Here is a 19,728-nt window from a genome sequence, read left to right as displayed (position 1 = left end):
AGGAAATTGACATCCTCAATTACATTGTATAATCTGTTGAGCAAAGTCAGAAAACGTTGTGGGGGGAAGTCAGCGCAAAGTCATTGTAAATTAAATGCAGTTTAGTCCGTTATTGCTTTTCTTTTTTTTGTGTAGTAATTTTATATAATTTTGCACTCAGAATTGATTTATTGGCATAGCTATGCCATATATTATGGGCCAGCAGACAGTATACAAACCACTGAATGTCTCTTCATAGCCAATAATTTTTACTCAAGTAAATAGCAAAGTAGGGATTTTTAAAGCCCTTCTAACACAATATTTATATTGTTGGCCTCCTGACTGAAAGATATTTCCCTAACCTATGCAAGATACCTAATATATGCTTGAAGAATAGACAATCTGTTACATCCTGTATTATTGGGGGGATGGTATGTTAAATTAAGTTAGCTAAACTTAATGATAAATTAAGTTGGATAAAATATAAAGTAGACCATAGGCTTAAAAAAAAATGCGTGAGAATGGGTAGGAATGGCAAATGGCTATAGTAATAAAAATACATAGAAAGTACATTGACTGCAAGAAGCAGAGAAAATATCCTCAATGCTTGTGATTTGCTGAATTGTCATACTGATTTGGCCCTTAAAAAAAGAACATACACGTCATTACATACGTCACTCAGATGGCTGTAACATAAGAATTGTACATGCCAGATGCATATAAAGTGAAGAGGGTCTATAATCATAAGGCTGAATAGCCACAATTATTTCACTATTTATGCATATGAGCATCCTCATCTACAAAGCTATTACAAAAGGGGAACATCCATACCCCACACGAAGCCTTAGCGAGATGTGTGTCTGCTGTATACCTTATGTAACATGGCTTTATTTCTCTTACGTCTACTTTTGACTATTCTTGTTCCTTGGCTCTTGAGATATCTCCCATTTTTACTGTGGATACTCAAATTGTGAAATTTGACACAGGTCCTTCAGCATAGTGAATAGTTTGTATAATACCATAGAGAACAGAGAGAGAGAGAGGAACAACAGGCAGGGGGGCTGGAATCCATATGAAGCTGATGATTTTTTTTTTTAATCTTTTTATTAGATTTTAATAACAAAAACATATAATCAATAATCATATAATACATACATTATGATTATGTTAAACTACAAAATTACAGATAATGTATCTCCTCGAAGCAAGGAGGCTATACAAGGCCTATAGTTTAATTTATACATCAGTGACGGGTTGGCTGGAAGTTGGATGCCCAGGTACCTAATAGAGTCCGAACACCATTGAAATGGAAATGAGACATCATTAATTTTACCAGTTCTAAATATCGCCAATGCCTCCGATTTGTTGTAGTTAACTTTAAAGCCTGAAATTTCCCCAAATCTGTTTAGTGTATTCATTATTCAGTATTCATTATTACCATGATTGCTTGAGCAGGGTTGGCTATAAATAGCAATACATCATCTGCAAAGGCCAACATTTTGATCTTAGAATGTCCGACCTTCACTCCCTGGAACTCTGGCAAATTTTGTAATGTTCGTAGAAGTGGATCTAATGCCAGGTTAAATAATAACGGTGAAAGTGGGCATCCCTGACGCGTTCCCCTCTGTATATTAAAAGATTGAGATGGCGCATTCTTTATGGACAGATAAGATCTTGGGTCCTTGTAAATCATTTGGATTGCCTCGCCAAACCAAGGACTACATTTTCGTCTATCAAGAAGGCCATACAGATAGCCCCAGGAGACCCTATCGAAGGCCTTGTCCGCATCTAATCCTACAATGATGCTCTTGGTGTGTCGGTGCCGTCTGCTGTATGAGATAGCTCCTATTGCCGTCCTAATATTATAGGTAATCGACTTTCCATGAATGAACCCAGTCTGGCAAGGCAATATCAAATCCAGGATAATTTGTTGTAATCTATTAGCTAATATTTTAGTGAAGATTTTAAAGTCTGAGTAGAGTAAAGAAATTGGCCTATACCCTTCAACTTGTAAGGGATCTTTACCCGGCTTGGGCAGGACAATAATACATGCTTCATTGAAACCGTCTGGAAGTTTCTTAGCCCTCACTATTTCTTTGAACACTGCACATAGATGCGGTCCTACAGAGGGTCCTAACAATTTATAATACTCGTTGCTAAACCCGTCAGGTCCCGGTGCTTTAGCGACCTTGAGGGTGTTAATAGTTTGCATAACCTCCGCCGTACCAAGGGGTGCATCCAGTATGGCTTTCTGTTCCTCAGACAGGGGTGGAGTTACCTCAGGCCGAAGAAAACCAGCCCCATCAGCAGTATTTCCAGTCTCAGCTTAGTAAAGGGACCCAAAAAAGGCCCTAAAATCCTCTGTGATCTCATCGTCTCTGGATGTGATTGTCCCGTCCCTTTTTTTAATCTTTTGGATTCTAGTGGCCTGTTTGAATAGTTTTGTCATGGAAGCCAAAAGTCTTCCCGGTTTGTTGCCCCATTTAAAGTATTTGTGTTTCAAGTAATCAATATTGTTCAGTTCTGCTTCGTGAGCCAATGTGTCTGCAGCCTCTTTGGCTTGTAGGAATTTGTGTTTTGCCGCGGGTGTATTAGAAAGTTTAAACGCCTTGTATGTCTGGGTTAAATGTTTCTGGGCTTCCAGAGTACGCTTCATTAGCTTTTTCTTTCTGTAGCTAACATATGCAAGTATTTGCCCCCTTACCACTGCTTTAGAGGCCGCCCAGAATAGATGAACGTCCTCGCTATGTTCCTGGTTGTCTATTTTGTATCTGTCCCAAAAGGTCTGTAAAGACTTCTTAAAGTCCTCTGACTGATAAAGATACGATGGGAATCTCCATTTCCGCTCTCTAATTACCGCCCCGCTCAAACTGGATTTGAACGTGACTGGTGCATGGTCTGATAGATACTTGTCTAGGATGTTTGAGGACATAAGTGAGGGTAACACTGATGAACTCACCAGCCAATAATCTAATCTCGCATGAGAATTATGAACATGAGAGTAGTGTGAATAGTCTTTATCAATTGGATGCTGTAACCGCCAGACGTCAACCAAGCCCAGATGGTCCATTAATAATTTTATACCTCCCTTATGTGTGGCCAGATGTGGTTTTTGAGGGTTCGATCTATCCAGGACTGGGTCATAAGCCTCGTTAAAATCACCTCCCACTATCAGATTAGAAGTGTTCCACCCTGCTATGTTTTCCAGGAGTTCGGAGTCAAATCTTGTGTCAGGAGTGTTAGGCGCATATATGTTAGCTAATCCATAAACCGTACCTTCAATGTTAATTTTGACCAAGAGTACTCCATCACATCTAATACTTCATGATTGATGTTCTTATTGATGAGAATGGCGACCCCTCTCTGTTTCTTGGTAAAGGATGCCTCAGCACACATGATGTACTTCCTACTCAGAAGAGAAGGGTGGTTACCTTTTAGCCAGTGTGTCTCCTTCAAAAATATGGTGTGAAAATTTGAGCGATTTCAGATAGTTAAGAACTTTTCTCCTTTTAACTGGTGAATTGTGCCCGTTCACATTCCACATACACCATATCAGCTCCTGAAGCATGGACACTCCTAAGTTTGTTTGGTTAGCCATTACCCAATACCTGTCTTAGGAAGTTTTTCAAAGCCTAATCTTGTCTCATTTGAGGTGCTCCACCCATCCCAGCCAGTGAGTAGAGACCCCCACAAAAGGGCACCTTTGGAGATACACATGCAGAGGTTCCTCCCACCCTCCCCCATCAACACCCCATTAAACCCCCCCATCCCAACAGCAAGGCTTCCTGCCTTCAATATAAACATACCAATGAATAACCGTAAAATTTCAAACATTACGTCAAACAAATCGTGCTTGAAGTCACCATGTCAAGTATCATTGTTAGATGGTGAAGGTGATGCTCCTGAGTTTAGGTGGTTCAGGGCCTTCTCCGGATCTCCGAACTCCCAATTTTTCCCTTCCACTGTAAAGCGAAGGGTCGCTGGATATCGTAGGCTGAATCGAATGTCTCTTTCCACTAATAGTCGGCATACCAGGCTGAATGTTTTACGTTTTGCTGCCACAATTGTTGAATAGTCTTGAAAAATTAAGAGTTTATTGTTGTATGAGAGACCCTTCTCATTCCGGAAAGCTGCCAAGATTTTTTGTTTGTCTTGAAAGTCCAGCACTCTAAAGATGACCGGACGGGGTCTGGAACTTCCATCCCTGCGAGGGGGACCAATTCTGTGTGCTCTTTCGATGGCTATCGATCCTGATGTTGTTTTTACTTTTAGGGCCTTAGATAGCCATTCTGCTGTAAATTTTTGTAAGTCCTTGGGTGAATCGATTCAGGGAGACCTACCAGCCTGAGGTTGTTCCGCCTCGACCTGTTCTCCAGATCATCCATCTTTTCCAACAGGGAGGCTACATCTTTCTCCTTGGCTTCCAGCTTCCCAGCAAGGTCCTGTAAAGAGTCTTCTAGGTCCAAAACTCTGTTCCACCTCCGTCAGCCAGGTTCCTTGTGTGTTAACCTGGGTAACAATAATGTCCAGAGAGGTTTGGAATGCTGCCAGCCTACTATCAATGACTGGCATCAGCAAGTCCATTATGGCTTTGGCAGTGGATTGGGAATCGGATGCAGGTATGTTGGCCACTGCTGCAGACTTTGCCAGAGGGGGCGACTCCTGACTCCGAGTCCTGCCTCCTTTTTTAGCGGATGTGGGAATATTTTTACCTACAAATTTGTCCATGCTGTGTGGAGCTCCAGGCAGCTTCTTTGCAGAAATGGGTGACTGAACTTTACAATGTTTTTACATTTGTATAGGAAGGATAGTTAGTATGCTGAGCCCTGGTCCTGATTGTCAATCAGGCTGCAGAGCTATGAGAAGTTCTTTCTCCCAGGGGATTCTAGCAAGAGTCCAAGCTTCCCTGCACTGTAAGGGCTACTTTGCACACACAGATAAATCTTTGGCAGATCTGTGGTTGCAGTGAAATTGTGGACATATTATTCCATTTGTACACAGCCACAAACCTGGCACTGATTGTCCACAATTTCACTGCAACCACAGATCTGCCGCAGATTTATCTCTGTGTGCAAAGTACCCCTAACTCCCCTGCTCCCTTATTCTTAATACTTTTTTTATTTTTAATAAGGGTTAAAGTCCTTTGACACTGGGGTCTGTGGGCTCTGAAGATGACCCTTAATAGTCCAGTTGCTCTGGAGAGAGGCTGTTTGCTGGGGCTTTGGTTCAGAGGTGGTTTATATGCTTAAAGGGAACCTGTCATCAGAAATTTAGCTATAAAGCTAAAAGTTTCCCCCTCTGCAGCTCCGGGGCTGCATTCTAGGAAGCTTCCTATAGTTTTTGTGGCCCCTTTTATTTCAAAATAAATACTTTACAAACTTGTACCTTTTTCGTATGCAAATTTTTTAAATCTTCCATGGGGGCGGGCTGCCTGATGTACGTTGCTGTCCTCCTGCCGATTTACGCCGCCCCCGAACGCTGAATTTCAAATCTCAGGACGCCGCCCCTGGGCGCTCGTGGTCCCGCGCATGCGCTGTGCTACTGTAGCGGTGCCGTGCACTGTGTGCACGTGTGACCGCTAGTGACACTTTGCGCGGGCACGAGGTTATGGGCGGCACTGTGAGTGTCATCAGCAAGTGCCGCCCATAACTTCGTGACCGCACTTCCCCTCTTCCTCCAGCGTTCTGCGCAAACGCTCGCTGGCCAGATGACCGGACGCCACCTCCTTCCCATCCTGCTCAGTAGCAGGAAATAGATGGGAGGAGCGGACGGAGCAGTCGGTGCCCGCGCAAAAGCGTCACCAGCGGTCACACGTGCACGCAGTGCACGGCACCGCTACAGTAGCACAGCGCATGCGCGGGATCACGGGCGCCCAGGGGTGGCGTCCTGAGGTTTGAAATTCAGCGTTCGGGGGCGGCGTAAATCGGCAGGAGGACAGCAACGTACATCAGGCAGCCCGCCCCCATGGAAGATTTAAGAAATTTGCATACGAAAAGGTACAAGTTTGTAAAGTATTTATTTTGGAATAAAAGGGGCCACAAAAACTATAGGAAGCTTCCTAGAATTCAGCCCAGGAGCTGCAGAGGGGGGAACTTTTAGCTTTATAGCTAAATTTCTGATGACAGGTTCACTTTAAATGCAACTTAGATTAGAAAGACTTCAGGGTATCCGCCCCCAGTTCTCTCAGGCAGCTCTTCCCCCACAGCCACTCCCCCTGTCAGCTTCCTCCAGCCCCTCTGCTCTCTCCTGTAACTACAGACTTTCACTGTTTCTTCTGTGGCAGGGAGTGGGGGGGAGCGGGGAGTGTGTGAGAGTTTACTGAAAACTATGGCTGCCACTGGAAGCACTTCCAGTCCGCCTCCCTGTCTCCTTCTGTGATTCTCCTTCTGGATGTTAGTGCCCGGTTTTTCTCCCCTCTCTTACCAGGTCCCGGGTGCTTTCCGTTTGCAGTAGCACAGCTGCAGGGGGAGCAGGGAGGATGGGCAGCGTTCCTCTGTGCAGCACAGCCTGCAGCCTGGTGCTTGGTGTCAGAGCACTCCTTTCTTTGTGGTGCAGCATACACCTTTTACCTCCGAAGTATCAGGAGAGCCGGGCACGATGTGTGCCCCTTGTCCTGCCTTATCCCCGCAGCCTTGAGATGTTAGGATAGGCCTGGATAACGTTTTTGGCCTAGGCTGCTTCAGGAGCTCATGATAAAAGTAGCTACCTCGTAGCTCCGTCTTCCAGAAGTCAGCTGATAATTTTTTAAAGTTTATTTTCTTGGATTTGAAAACCTAAACATCCGACCTGACAACTAAAGTTATGTAGATAATCAGCTTGATAGTGCCAGTATAGCACTGGCTTTAGGTTATATACGAAAATCCTGATAACTGGTTCCCTTTAAATAAAGTGAATTCCATTCACCACAAAAGCAGCAAAAATACACCAAAAAATGCAGCTAAAACAGAAGCTTTGTTTTTTACATTTAATGGTGAAAACAAGCAGCCAAAACGCTGAATGAATTCACAAGTTGCTTCATTAAGAAAAAAAACAAACAAACCAGCAGTTTTCCATTTTAGTCAGGAAAAAAAGCAAGTGTGCATGAGATTTCTAGAATCTGGTTCTGTAAAAACAAGCTTTTTATTTACATAAAACCAATGAAAAAAAACATGGAAAAAAAAGTGTGATATCTGCAAAGACCTGATGAAGGCTATTACAGCTGAAACGCGTTGTACTTGGATATGAATATAATGTACCTCAAGTTTATTAAAACACATCGGGTTTTTACCAAGTTCATCAAGGAAAAGCTTCTTTTTCTACAAACCTATTCCTCCTAAAGTATGAATTGGCGCTGACATCGGTGAATATATTTTCATTTGATTCTGGTTGGATCTGTTGGAGGAATCCCTTTCAGCACACAGAACCAGCATCTACCTACTAGGAAACATTTCAACATTTGATGAGCTCCATATCAAATGCTTGAAGAAGAGTGCATTTGCATTCACACTGATCCAACTGACAAATTAATACTATGCTTAGATAGCGCCGCACATTCTGTTCTCAGGTGAAGGCTCTAGTATTGTGGAGAAAGGAAAATATGGGGTGAAAAGGTGACTGTGCATGAATGCAGCTCTTTCCTTTTGTTGCTTATATGAATTTCAAAATGCTCAACTATTTTTCTGTATAAATTACAATAGTGGTAGCCATGCTTATGAGTAGGCACCTCGTCTCCTTTCCGTTGTGCAAGAGACCTCGAATTACCTGGTTTAAAATATTCCTTTTTTTTCTCTCCAACTAAATGATGTTCATGTATTGCTGAACCCATAACACACATACTGAGCATACTGCAACCTGTATTTAAGCGTTGTTCTCAAGTAGTATAGAGCAGCAAAGCACTTTGATGTCTCCTCCTTTCTTGTTTCTGGGGCAGACACCACTCCTTAAGTGGACAGTTCTGGTCAGTTTCCTTCTGCTGGGCTTATGCTACTGAGACACATTATGCTTGCTCTGAAGTCTACACGGTCATCACTATATATATTTGCACAATAACAGATAACTTTGAACAAGTAGATGGACTTTCAAAAGTGAGAGCAGTGATCAGTAGAATTGCAATGGAAACTGAGTAACGATGTGGGCCTGTGGCTGGTAACTTTGTAGGACCGATAAAAGCTTTGGAACTGAGGAAAAGGAAGATGAGCTGGTCTATATAAATTAATGGAGAGAGATTACTGGTACCTAATGAGTTAACTCATTACATCTGGAATGTAGTTACTGCACTTACTGGGCCATGCTTTGATGGCTGATCTTCTTGGTAACAAGCCGCACACTATGTAAGATAAAAGTTCTCTTTGCAGGAGAACTACAGTAGATAGAACAAGCAAGTTAGTTGTAAACTTGCTTCTTTTCATTCTAACTAACTAAAGCGGAAAGCGGTTTACGAACCTGAGACTACCACTTAAATTAATTAAACAAATGGTTGAAACCGCTTCTGTCAATACAGAGTAGGGTCACGGCTATCCTTGCCCTTTCCAAAGCTTCTAGCCCTTTGCTTATATTTTCAAAACTTGAGCAGTTTAATTACTATATCACCATAAAGCACAAGTCTGACCGGTTTGCTTTAACAAGTCAAATCAATGAATCCATCCCAAACCAGTGTCGGGGGTGGAGCCAGAAAAGTCCTCGCTTTTCTATAGTCCCTGGTCGGCTTCTCCCTACAACATTGTTTTTGATTGACAGACTGGCCTGTGAATATGTGCACATGGGGAGAAACCTGTCAATCAACCGAAGTAGTGGTGCAGGGCTTTATATACGAGGGGCAATCCAAAAGTAATAATAATCTATATATATAATTGCCTTATTCTGTCTGTCTGTCTGTCTGTCTTGCTCCAAAATTGTGTCCTTACGGTGACACAAAGCTGATTGGCCGCTGGGCTCGCCATGGCCCCGCCCCCTGCACGGATTGGCCGCTCGCCTCGGCTCCGCCCCCCCACGGATTGGTCGCTCGCTTCGGCCTGGCCCCGCCCTCCGCATGGATTGGCCGCTCGCCCCGGCCCTCCGCACGCATCGCCAGACATAACCTTGCGCTGCTGGGATCGTGACGGAGCCGGTGAACGCTGGTAACCATTATACACATCGGGTAACTAAGGTCCCTTAGTTACCCGATGTGTATTATAGTTACCAGTGTACACCGGCTCCCGGTACACATGTGCAGGGAGCCGGCATTATACTCCTCTCCCCCCAGGACTACTCCTCCTATTATAGTCCTCCTATTATACTCCTCTCTGAGTATCATAGGAGAACTATTATACCATGGGGGATGGAGCACGATGGGGTGCGCAGCATGGGGGATGTAGCACGATGGGGGGTGCGCAGCATGGGGGATGTAGCACGATGGGGGGTGCGCAGCATGGGGGATGTAGCACGATGGGGAGTGCGCAGCATGGGGGATGGAGCACGATGGGGAGTGTGCAACATGGGGAATGGAGCACGATGGGGAGTGCACAGCATGGAGGATGGAGCACGATGGGGAGTGCGCAGCATGGGGGATGGAGCACGATGGGGGTGCGCAGCATGGGGGATGGAGCACGATGGGGGGTGCGCAGCATGGGGGATGTAGCACGATGGGGAGTGCGCAGCATGGGGGATGGAGCACGATGGGGAGTGCGCAGCATGGGGGATGGAGCACGATGGGGGCTGCGCAGCATGGGGGATGGAGCACGATGGGGGATGCGCAGCATGGGGGATGGAGCACGATGGGGGGTGCGCAGCATGGGGGATGGAGCACGATGGGGAGTGCGCAGCATGGAGGATGGAGCACGATGGGGAGTGCGCAGCATGGGGGATGGAGCACGATGGGGAGTGCGCAGCATGGGGGATGGAGCACGATGGGGGGTGCGCAGCATCGGGGATGGAGCACGATGGGGGGTGCGCAGCATCGGGGATGGAGCACGATGGGGGTTGGGCAGCATGGGGGATGGAGCACGATGGGGGGTGCGCAGCATGGGGGATGGGGCACGAAGGGGGGTGCGCAGCATGGGGATGGAGCACGATGGGAGGTGCACACCTCCCCCCAACACACACACACAACACACCACACACACACTGGGAACCACAAACACCGCCCTACACAGACACCCACACACACAGACAACGCCGCACACACACAACACCCAACACACAAACACCGCGGCATACATAAATATACTCACATACCGCACAACACACACATTGCACAAAACATACCTCCCCCCAAAACACACCACACCCACACAAACCGCGCAACACACACACACACAACGCTACAGACACACAGCGCTCCACAAACAACGCACCACACGCAACACACATACAACACCGCTCTCACCCCCCGCCACACCCAGACAACACCCAGAACATGTACAGCGCCCTACACAAACACTTGGTAACTACACAGAACAACATCTATATATATATATATATATATATATATATATATATATATATATATATATATATATATATAACAAAAATCATACATGAACTACACAATACGTAAATTCTAGGATACCCGATGCGTAGAATCGGGCCACCTTCTAGTCAATAATAAACACAATGAATATATTAAAAAAAATATATATATATTTTTCTACATAGTCTTCTAACAAGTCTATACATTTAGTCCATCTCTTTTCTAAACTTAGAATTCCCTTCGAAAAAAATTCTTGACCCTCAAAAAAATCCCCAACAGCGGTTATCACGTCTCTATTGTCGTCAAATTTCTTGCCCCGGAGGTGTTCCTTGAGGCGAGGAAAGAGAAAGAAGTCACTGGGGGCTAGATCTGGCGAATAGGGGGGGGGTCTCCACCAGTTCAAAGCCCGCTTCTTGAATGGTTGACATGGCAACTGCAGTTTTGTGAGCCGATGCGTTATCTTGGTGAAACATCACTCCATTCCCTCTTCGATCTGCCAATACAACTTCTTCAACTTTTTTCACGTTTTCTTCATTGAGGGACGTAGATGGGCGTCCTTCACGATGTTCATCTTCCGTCGATGTTTTTCCCAGCTTAAATTCCTTGGCCCAGCATGCAACTGTGGAATATGGAGGAGAAGAGTCCCCCAATGTTTCCACCAAGTCACTATGTCTTTGGTAGTCATTTTTTTCAAGCAGAGGTATTTGATGACAGCTCTGAGCTCGTTTTTTTCCATTTTGATGTTCACTCCTCGGCAGTTCATATTCAAATGAATGTAGCTCCCGGAAATTGTGGCCTATTTAAGTGATTTTTTTTTTTCCTGGACTAGTGGGTACCTAATGCCTGCTTTACACGCTTCAATAAATCTTTCAATCCATCGTTGGGGTCAAGTTGTAAGTGACGCACATCCGGCATTGTTCGTGACGTATTTGCGTGTGAAACCTACGCGCAATCAAGATTGAGCGAAAACACAGTGATCGCATACACTTCGTTTATTCCTCATACATTGGACGTTTTGTTGCATGAACCTAGTCAATTGAAACGTGTGACATCCCTTATACGATTTTGGTGTCTGTGGCTATGTGCGCAGGTGTGCGCTCTGCACCGCAGCTTAAAAAAGGTCCGCTTCAGAGCTCAGCTGAAAAGCTGCGTTCTGAAGCGCCTCACAATGTCTGTCATTCACTAATCTCTGTCAGTTGGTCACTATCTCTGTCCCTCTCTCTCTGTACATGTCAGTCTATCCCTCTTACCCCCTCTCTCATACTCACCGATCCCCGGCGCTGCACGGCGTTCACACTGCTCCGGCGGCTTTTACTGTTTTGAAAAAGCCGGCCACCCATTAAACAATCTCGTATTCCCTGCTTACCCCGCCCACCGGCGCCTATGATTGGTTGCAGTGAGACACACCCCCACGCTGAGTGACATGTCACACTGCACCCAATCACAGAAGCCGGTGGGCGTGTCTATACTGTGAAGTGAAATAAATAGTTAAAAAAAAACGGCGTGCAGTCCCCCCAATTTTAAAACCAGCCAGATAAAGCCATACGGCTGAAGGCTGGTATTCTCAGGATGGGGAGCTCCACGTTATGGGGAGCCCCCCAGCCTAACAATATCAGCCAACAGCCACCCAGAATTGCCGCATACATTATATGCGACAGTTCTGGGACTGTACCCAGCTCTTCCCGATTTGCCCTGGTGCGTTGGCAAATCGGGGTAATAAGGAGTTATTGGCAGCACATAGCTGCCAATAAGTCCTAGATTAATCATGACAGGCGTCTCCCCGAGATTCCTTCCATGATTAATCTGTAAGTGACAGTAAATAAACACACACACCCGAAAAATCCTTTATTAGAAATTAAAAACACAAACACATTCCCTCGCACACCACTTTAATCAGCCCCAAAAAGCCCTCCATGTCCGGCGGAATCCAGGATGCTCCAGCGTCGCATCCAGCTCTGCTGCATGGAGGTGACAGGAGCTGCAGCAGACACAGCCACTCCTGTCACCTCCACACAGCAACTGAAGACAGCCGTGCGATCAGCTGAGCTGTCACTGAGGTTACCTGGATCCAGTGGTGGCCGCGGGTAACCTCAGTGACAGCTCAGCTGATCGCGCTACTCACCGCCGCTCCTGTGAGCTCCACGCAGCAACTGAGGTGAGTAGCGCGATCAGCTGAGCTGTCGCTGAGGTTACCCGCGGCCACCGCTGTATCCAGTGACAGCGGATAACCTCAGTGATAGCTCAGCTGATCGCGCGGCTGTCTTCAGTTGCTGTGTGGAGGTGACAGGAGCGGCTGTGTCTGCTGCAGCTTCTGTCACCTCCATGCAGCAGAGCTGGATGCGACGCTGGAGCATCCTGGATTCCGCATGCCTTTTTTTTAAATTATTTAATTATTTATTTCACTTCACAGTATAGACACGCCCACCGGCTTCTGTGATTGGGTGCAGTGTGACACTTGTCACGCAGCGTGGGGGCGTGTCTCACTGCAAACAATCATAGGCGCCGGTGGGCGGGGTAAGCAGGGAATACAAGATTGTTTAATGGGCGGCCGGCTTTTTCAAAACCGTAAAAGCCGCCGGAGCAGTGTGAACGCCGTGCAGCGCCGGGGATCGGTGAGTATATGAGAGAGGGCTGCTCAATTCAGTTACTCAGGAGTTTAGCGGTCACCGGTGAGTCCTTCACTGGTGACCGCTAATCAGGACGCGACACAGACAGAGCCGCAGCATGACAATGAAGTCGGGTGAAGTTCACCCGAGTTCATTCAGATTGTGCGGCTCTTTCTGTGTCTGCTGTCATCTGCCATTCAGCTCTGCTACATGGCTGTCTGTGTCTGCTGTCAGCGGCCATGTAGCAGAGCTGAATGGCAGATGACATAGTAAAAACGCATCCCTACACATTACACACGCTTGGCAAGTCAATAAATTAAAAAGAAAAAAAAAAGGGTGCCCAATGCATACGTCACAGAACACATGATCTAAAGGATCGCACACAAAATTGTTCAATTTAACATAGCCTACTAACGCTCGTGTGACAGCAAATGAACGACCAACATGCAATCTCATTAGATCGCATATGAGACTTGGGCGTGTCACATCGCATACGAGATCGCACACCTAATTGTAAAGTGTAAAGCTGGCTTTAGAGAGAAGAAAACATTTTATTTTAATTTCTGTGTGCAATAGAAATAACTGATTATCATTACTTTTGGATCGCCCCTCGTATATAAACAGCAATTGTTCAGCCAGGCTCTTTTTCAGGCTGTGGTTTGAACAGCGTCAATCTACTGACTGGTTCCCTTTAAGTACTAGGACCTGGCTTTTTAGAACGTCAGTAGTACATCCAAGCATTAAATTTAGGATTTGAAGTAAAAGGCATTTTGCCACATAGAAGATCTGTTTGGGGTCTCGGCTATTGTAACTTAGTTTCAGCAGTTCTGCACTCATTTATCTAGGAGGCCCTGGTGTTTTGTAATAGTTTCGAAATGTGAATGTACACCTCTGTTTCTGTTATTTACACAGCAGTTAATGAAATAATGCACTAATCTGAACCCGGCTGGAATGCCTGAGTGATTATGAAGTGTTTATGACAGCCGTTAAGCTGACACCGGCGGTAATGGTGTTACATTGATTCCCAAACACCTTCACAGTCTGCCTCCAAACGTGTGTGTCTCTCTATCGTCTGAGAGGTTTTACATTAAGATCCCTTTGGAGAAAGATCTTTGACTAGAGAGTGTTACTTATAAATGAGAGATAACTATTATATGTGGTTCAAAGGACTACAGTAGTGTTTGGGTTGGTGAAAGGGGGGAGTGGGTGATGGAATTGCTGAGTTTTTGAAGTGTAATTGCTTAAATATTACTGGTGTCAGATATACAAGACAATCTTCCATTCTGATCATTATTTTAATGGAACAGAAGACTGTGAAATACATTTAAAGCTTTGCTTTCAAAGATGTGAAAGATTGCAATAATATGTCAAATGAACCTACTGATTGTCTGTCTATGTTTCTCTATATTAAAGTGCTTTACAGGGAACTTTATCACACAGTGCGCTACAAATCAATTTATTTTAGGCAGAAATATAAATAACATTAAAAAAAATTCTGGTTCATCTGAACAATGTACGGTGTTATAACGGTGAAATCTGTTCAAAAAGTATGTAAATGGGTAAAGTAAAATCTTAGAAATAAAAAATAAAGCAAAACACCATTGGAAACTTCCCATTTTTAAAGGGAGATTGCCAGATTTCACATTCTTAAGGGGGCTTTACACGCAACAATATCGCTAACGATATGTCGTTGGGGTCATGGAAATTTTGACGCACATTCGGCGTCGTTAGCGGCGGCGTTGCGTGTGACACCTATGAGCGAGTGTTAACGATCAAAAATACTCACCTAATCATTGATCGTTGACACGTCGTTCATTTTCCCAAAATTGTTGCTGGACGCAGGTTGTTCGTCGTTCCTAAGGCAGCACACATCGCTACGTGTGACACTCCAGGAACGATGAACAACACCGTACCTGCATCCTCCGGCAACGAGGTGGGCGTGACTTTCATGCGGCTGCTCTCCGCCCCTCTGCTTCTATTGGACACCTGCCATTTGACATCGCTGTGACACCGCACGAACCGCCCCCTTAGAAAAGAGGCTGTTCGCCAGCCAAAGCGACGTCGTTAGTAAGGTAAGTATGTGTGACGGGTACTAGCGATTTTGTACGCCACGGGCAGCGATTTGCCCATGACGCTCAACGAAGGGGGCAGGTGCTTTCACGAGCGACATCGCTAGCGATGTCTCTGCGTGTAAAGCAGCATTTAAACTAACACAAGCACCAGGTAGCACAGTTAAAAATATGAAAAGAAACCTGTCGACCCCTTCCCCCCAATTTTGATACCCAGCCATGATAAAGCCAACAGCGGGGGGCTGATATTCTCTGCTTGGCGAGAGCCATGGTTATTGGGTCCCCACAGCCTAAAAATAGCAGCTTGTAGCCGCCCAGAATTGTCGGCACTTCAACTGCTCATTTCAATTGCCCTAGTAATGTGGCAGTTTGTGTAATATAAGGGGATAACCGCTCACAGTTGCCACTAATGTAACAATTCTGGGCGGCTGCAGGCTGCTATTTTTTGGTTGGTTTGGTCGGTCCAATAACCAAGGGTCTCCCCAGCCTGAGAATACCAGCCCCCAGCTGTTGGCTTTATCATCGCTGGATATCAAGATTGCGGGTAACCGCACGCCGGTTTTTAAAATTTAAAAATGATTTAATTTTAATTTTTTTTTTAAAAGCCACATGGAGTCCCTCTTATATACAGCCAAGATAAGCACACGGCTGAGGACTGCAGCATCCATATGCTTTATATGTGCTGGGTATCACAATATGGGGGGACCATACTCCAATTTTTCTATTTATTTTTACACCACTATAAGTATGCAGACAGTGTGTGATTCCAAGCAGTCACATGCTGTCACACAGGGTGGAGGCGTGGTCTGACTGCAACCAATCACTGACACTGGGACTGCCGGTGGGCGGGGGAAGCAGTGAGGGTAATGAGCGGCCCCGGAAGTAGTGTTACCACTGCGCGGGAGACTCTAAGTATAAACCCCTTAGCCCTTTCTACCACCTTTTTAAAGCACAATATTTGGGCCCCAATAGACTTCTATTTGGGATCTTTTTCCCTCACTGTTGAATCATACAGAGGGTTGATATTCTCCAGAGTAAGCTCATGTTTTGTTTTTTTTTGTGTTTTTTTTATAGCTACTACATAGATTAGACCTCTATCCGTTTTATTTTTTGCACGTTGTTTTCCCCTTCCCATTCATTAGATTGGGTGAAATAATGCTGACAAAATTTACATGTTGCTGAGTAATACATAAGCAACATGTGAGTGAGATTTCAGAAATCTAATTAACTTTGCTGGGAGAGTAAAATGCTGCGTTTTTGTTTTTTTGTGTGTCAAAAACGTTTGAACATATCCCAATAGTGTGATTGAAAATTGTGTTTCTTAATTAAACAACTTGAGGTGTTTTTTTATTTGTTGTTTTTTCTTTTACTTTAAGCTTTGTTGCTCTACAAAGCCACTTTTATAAAATACCAGAATATATTCAGGAGTCACATTAGTTTTGCCATGTTTTAGTGAAAACCTGTATGTATGTACCGTATGTGATGTCATTTACTCAATTATAAATATTAGTGCGAATTCAGTAAAGTGAACTTGATCTGAAGGATGAGCAGCATCATGAAAAGGGGGTATCCCCCAGGGATCAAACAGTATCTGAGCAATAATTTATGGATTTTTACTTAGGCGTTGATACTCCTAACATTTCATTAGCTGGCAGACACTGACATATGTCTGCTCGTAGGCTACATTTTCCACTCTTAAAAATGACTGGAAACATTTTTTACAATACATAGCTCATATGTAGCTCTGAAGTATTTTTTTTCTGGCAGAATGAGTTTTCTCCATTACTTATGGGAAACGCTTCTGAAAAGTACCAATTATTAGTTTAAAATAAAATGTTTGGATTTAATTGAGAAAAATAAGCTATGGTTAAAAATGTAGTTTTTGTGCAGTTTGAAAAATCTGTGCTCATGGAAAATATTTCGTGAATTTTTTTCACCACTTCGATAAAAGTAAAACTATACATGTTTGGTATCTACGAACTCGTACTGACCTGAGGAATTATATTGGCACATCAGTAAATAAAAACCCCAAAAACAATTGTGCAATTGCACTTTTTTTTTCAATTTCTCCACATTTAGATTTTTTTCCTGTTTTCTATAACAATATGTTGCAGAATGGTGTCATGCAAAAGTACAACTTGTGCCATAAAAAAACAAGACCTCATATTTCTATCTTGACGGAAACATAAAAAAGTTATGGTTCTTGGAAGAAAGGGAGGAAAAAAAAACGGAACATGATCAGGTGCTTAAGGGGTGAAAGGTAGATAAGCCTATAGCTATGTTCGCATCACTGTTTGAGATGTATTAGTTGATAATTTACATGACTTAGTTTGTGATGTATTTTCATTGACTACTTTGACATTTTAGAATATTATTTTTTAGCTTGTAAATAAATAGGAATTGTGTGTCTATTGTGCTACATCAAATACAGAATAAAGATCACTATTTTAGAATGAGGTGATGGATGCTGTACAATAAACATTGGAGAAATCGAGATGTGGAAAAGAGTAAGCAATATGGTTACCCACTCTGCCTTCCTAGAGTGTAAGTGCTTGGTTAATGCTCACCTTTTGCACTTGTGACAGGCACAACTCCTACGCAGCCGTGACAAAAAAATGCTGCTGTTGCTCCGTGGCTGATATATAGATCCTCCAGGAAATATTGGATCCACTTGTATGAAAATATGTTAGGTGGGCTACACTGCTTGGAGTAAACTGATTTTCAACAATGATGGTATTTACAACATGTTTCAACACCGTATTGGCACCTTTATCAAGTGAACAAAAACAAATGTTCAAAACACGACAACACGTGGGTTTTTAAAGTCTCAAAATCGATGCCAATTAATTTTGGGAGCACCGACAGGGATGGAGGGAAATGAAACCAACAATAAAGTAAAAAAAAAATAAGTAAACTGTGCAAATAGATGATAAAATGTAAATTGTTGACTTATGCTGGGTTTACACACTGAGACTTTCTAGCGATCCAACCTGCGATCTCAACCTAGCCGGGATCGCTACAAAGTCTCTGGTGAGCTTTCAAACAGGCAAACCTGGCCAACGACCTAACAGCGATCCGGACCTGCAGAGCGACTAGCTGGTCGTTGGGGACAGCAGGTGAACTTCACCCGACTTCATTTAATGCCGCGCGGCTCTGTGTGCCGTGTAAATAAAAAAATAATTAAAAAATCCGGCGTGCGGTCCCCCCTATTTTAATACCAGCCAGATAAAGCCATATGGCTGCAGGCTGGTATTCTCAGGATGGGGAGCCCCACGTTATGGGGAGCCCCCCAGCCTAACAATATCAGCCAGCAGACGCCCAGAATTGCCGCATTCATTAGATGCGACAGATCTGGGGCTGTACCCGGCTCTTCCCGATTTGCCCTGGTGCGTTGGCAAATCGGGGTAATAAGGAGTTATTGGCAGCCAATACCTGCCAATAAGTCCTAGATTAATCATGTCAGGCGTCTATGAGACACCCTCCATGATTAATCTGTAAGTGACAGTAAATAAACACACACACACCCGAAAAAACCCTTTATTAGAAATTAAAAACACAAACACATTCCCTCATTACCAATTTATTACCCACAACAAAGCCCTCCTTGTCCGGCGTAATCCACGGTCCTCCAACGTCGCATCCAGCTCTGCTGCATGCAGGTGACAGGAGCAGCAGAAGACACAGCCGCTCCTGTCACCTGCACGCAGCTAATGAAGAGAGCCGTGTGATCGGCTGAGCTGTCACTGAGGTTACCTGGATCCAGCGGTGGATGCAGTGGTGGCCGCGGGTAACTTCAGTGACAGCTCAGCTGATCACACGGCTCTCTTCATTAGCTGCGTGCAGGTGACAGGAGCGGCTGTGTCTTCTGCTGCTCCTGTCACCTGCATGCAGCAGAGCTGGATGCGACGTTGGAGGACCGTGGATTACGCCGGACAAGGAGGGCTTTGTTGTGGGTAATAAATTGGTAATGAGGGAATTTGTTAGTGGTTTTTATTTCTAATAAAGGATTTTTCGGATGTGTGTTTTTTAACTGTAATTTACAGATTAATCATGGAAGGTATCTCGGGGAGACGCCTGACATGATTAATCTAGGACTTATTGGCAGCTATGGGCTGCCAATAACTCCTTATTACCCCGATTTGCCAACGCACCAGGGCAAATCGGGAAGAGCCGGGTACAGTCCCAGAACTGTCGCATCTAATGTATGCGGCAATTCTGGGCGGCTGTTGGCTGATATTGTTAGGCTGGGGGCTCCCCATAACGTGGAGCTCCCCATCCTGAGAATACCAGCCTTCAGCCGTATGGCTTTATCTAGCTGGTTTTAAAATTGGGGGGGACTGCACGCCGTTTTTTTTAATTATTTATTTATTTATTTTACTGCACAGTATAGACACGCCCACCGGCTGCTGTGATTGGGTGCAGTGACACAGCTGTCACTCAGCGTGTGGGCGTGTCTCACTGCAACCAATCATATTTGCCGGTGGGCGGGGAAAAGCAGGGAATACGAGATTGTTTAATGAGCGGCCGGCTTTTTCAAAAAAGGAAAACCCGCTGGAGCAGAGTGAACGCCGTGCAGCGCCGGTGATCGGGGATCGGTGAGTATGAGAGAGGGGGGGACACTTCAGTCACTCGGGGGATTAGCGGTCAC

General features: G+C 44.7%; 1 protein-coding gene across 4 annotated transcripts in view; it reads left to right on the top strand.

The window, feature by feature from the left end:
* Positions 1–19,728, top strand: part of BCAS3 (BCAS3 microtubule associated cell migration factor) — a 1,792,248-nt gene that overhangs the window by 109,248 nt on the left and 1,663,272 nt on the right. The window lies entirely within an intron of this gene.

The sequence above is a fragment of the Anomaloglossus baeobatrachus genome, chromosome 2, assembly GCF_048569485.1.
Source record: "Anomaloglossus baeobatrachus isolate aAnoBae1 chromosome 2, aAnoBae1.hap1, whole genome shotgun sequence".
NCBI classification, from domain to species: Eukaryota; Metazoa; Chordata; class Amphibia; order Anura; family Aromobatidae; genus Anomaloglossus; species Anomaloglossus baeobatrachus.
This window is presented reverse-complemented; position numbering and strand designations above follow the sequence as displayed.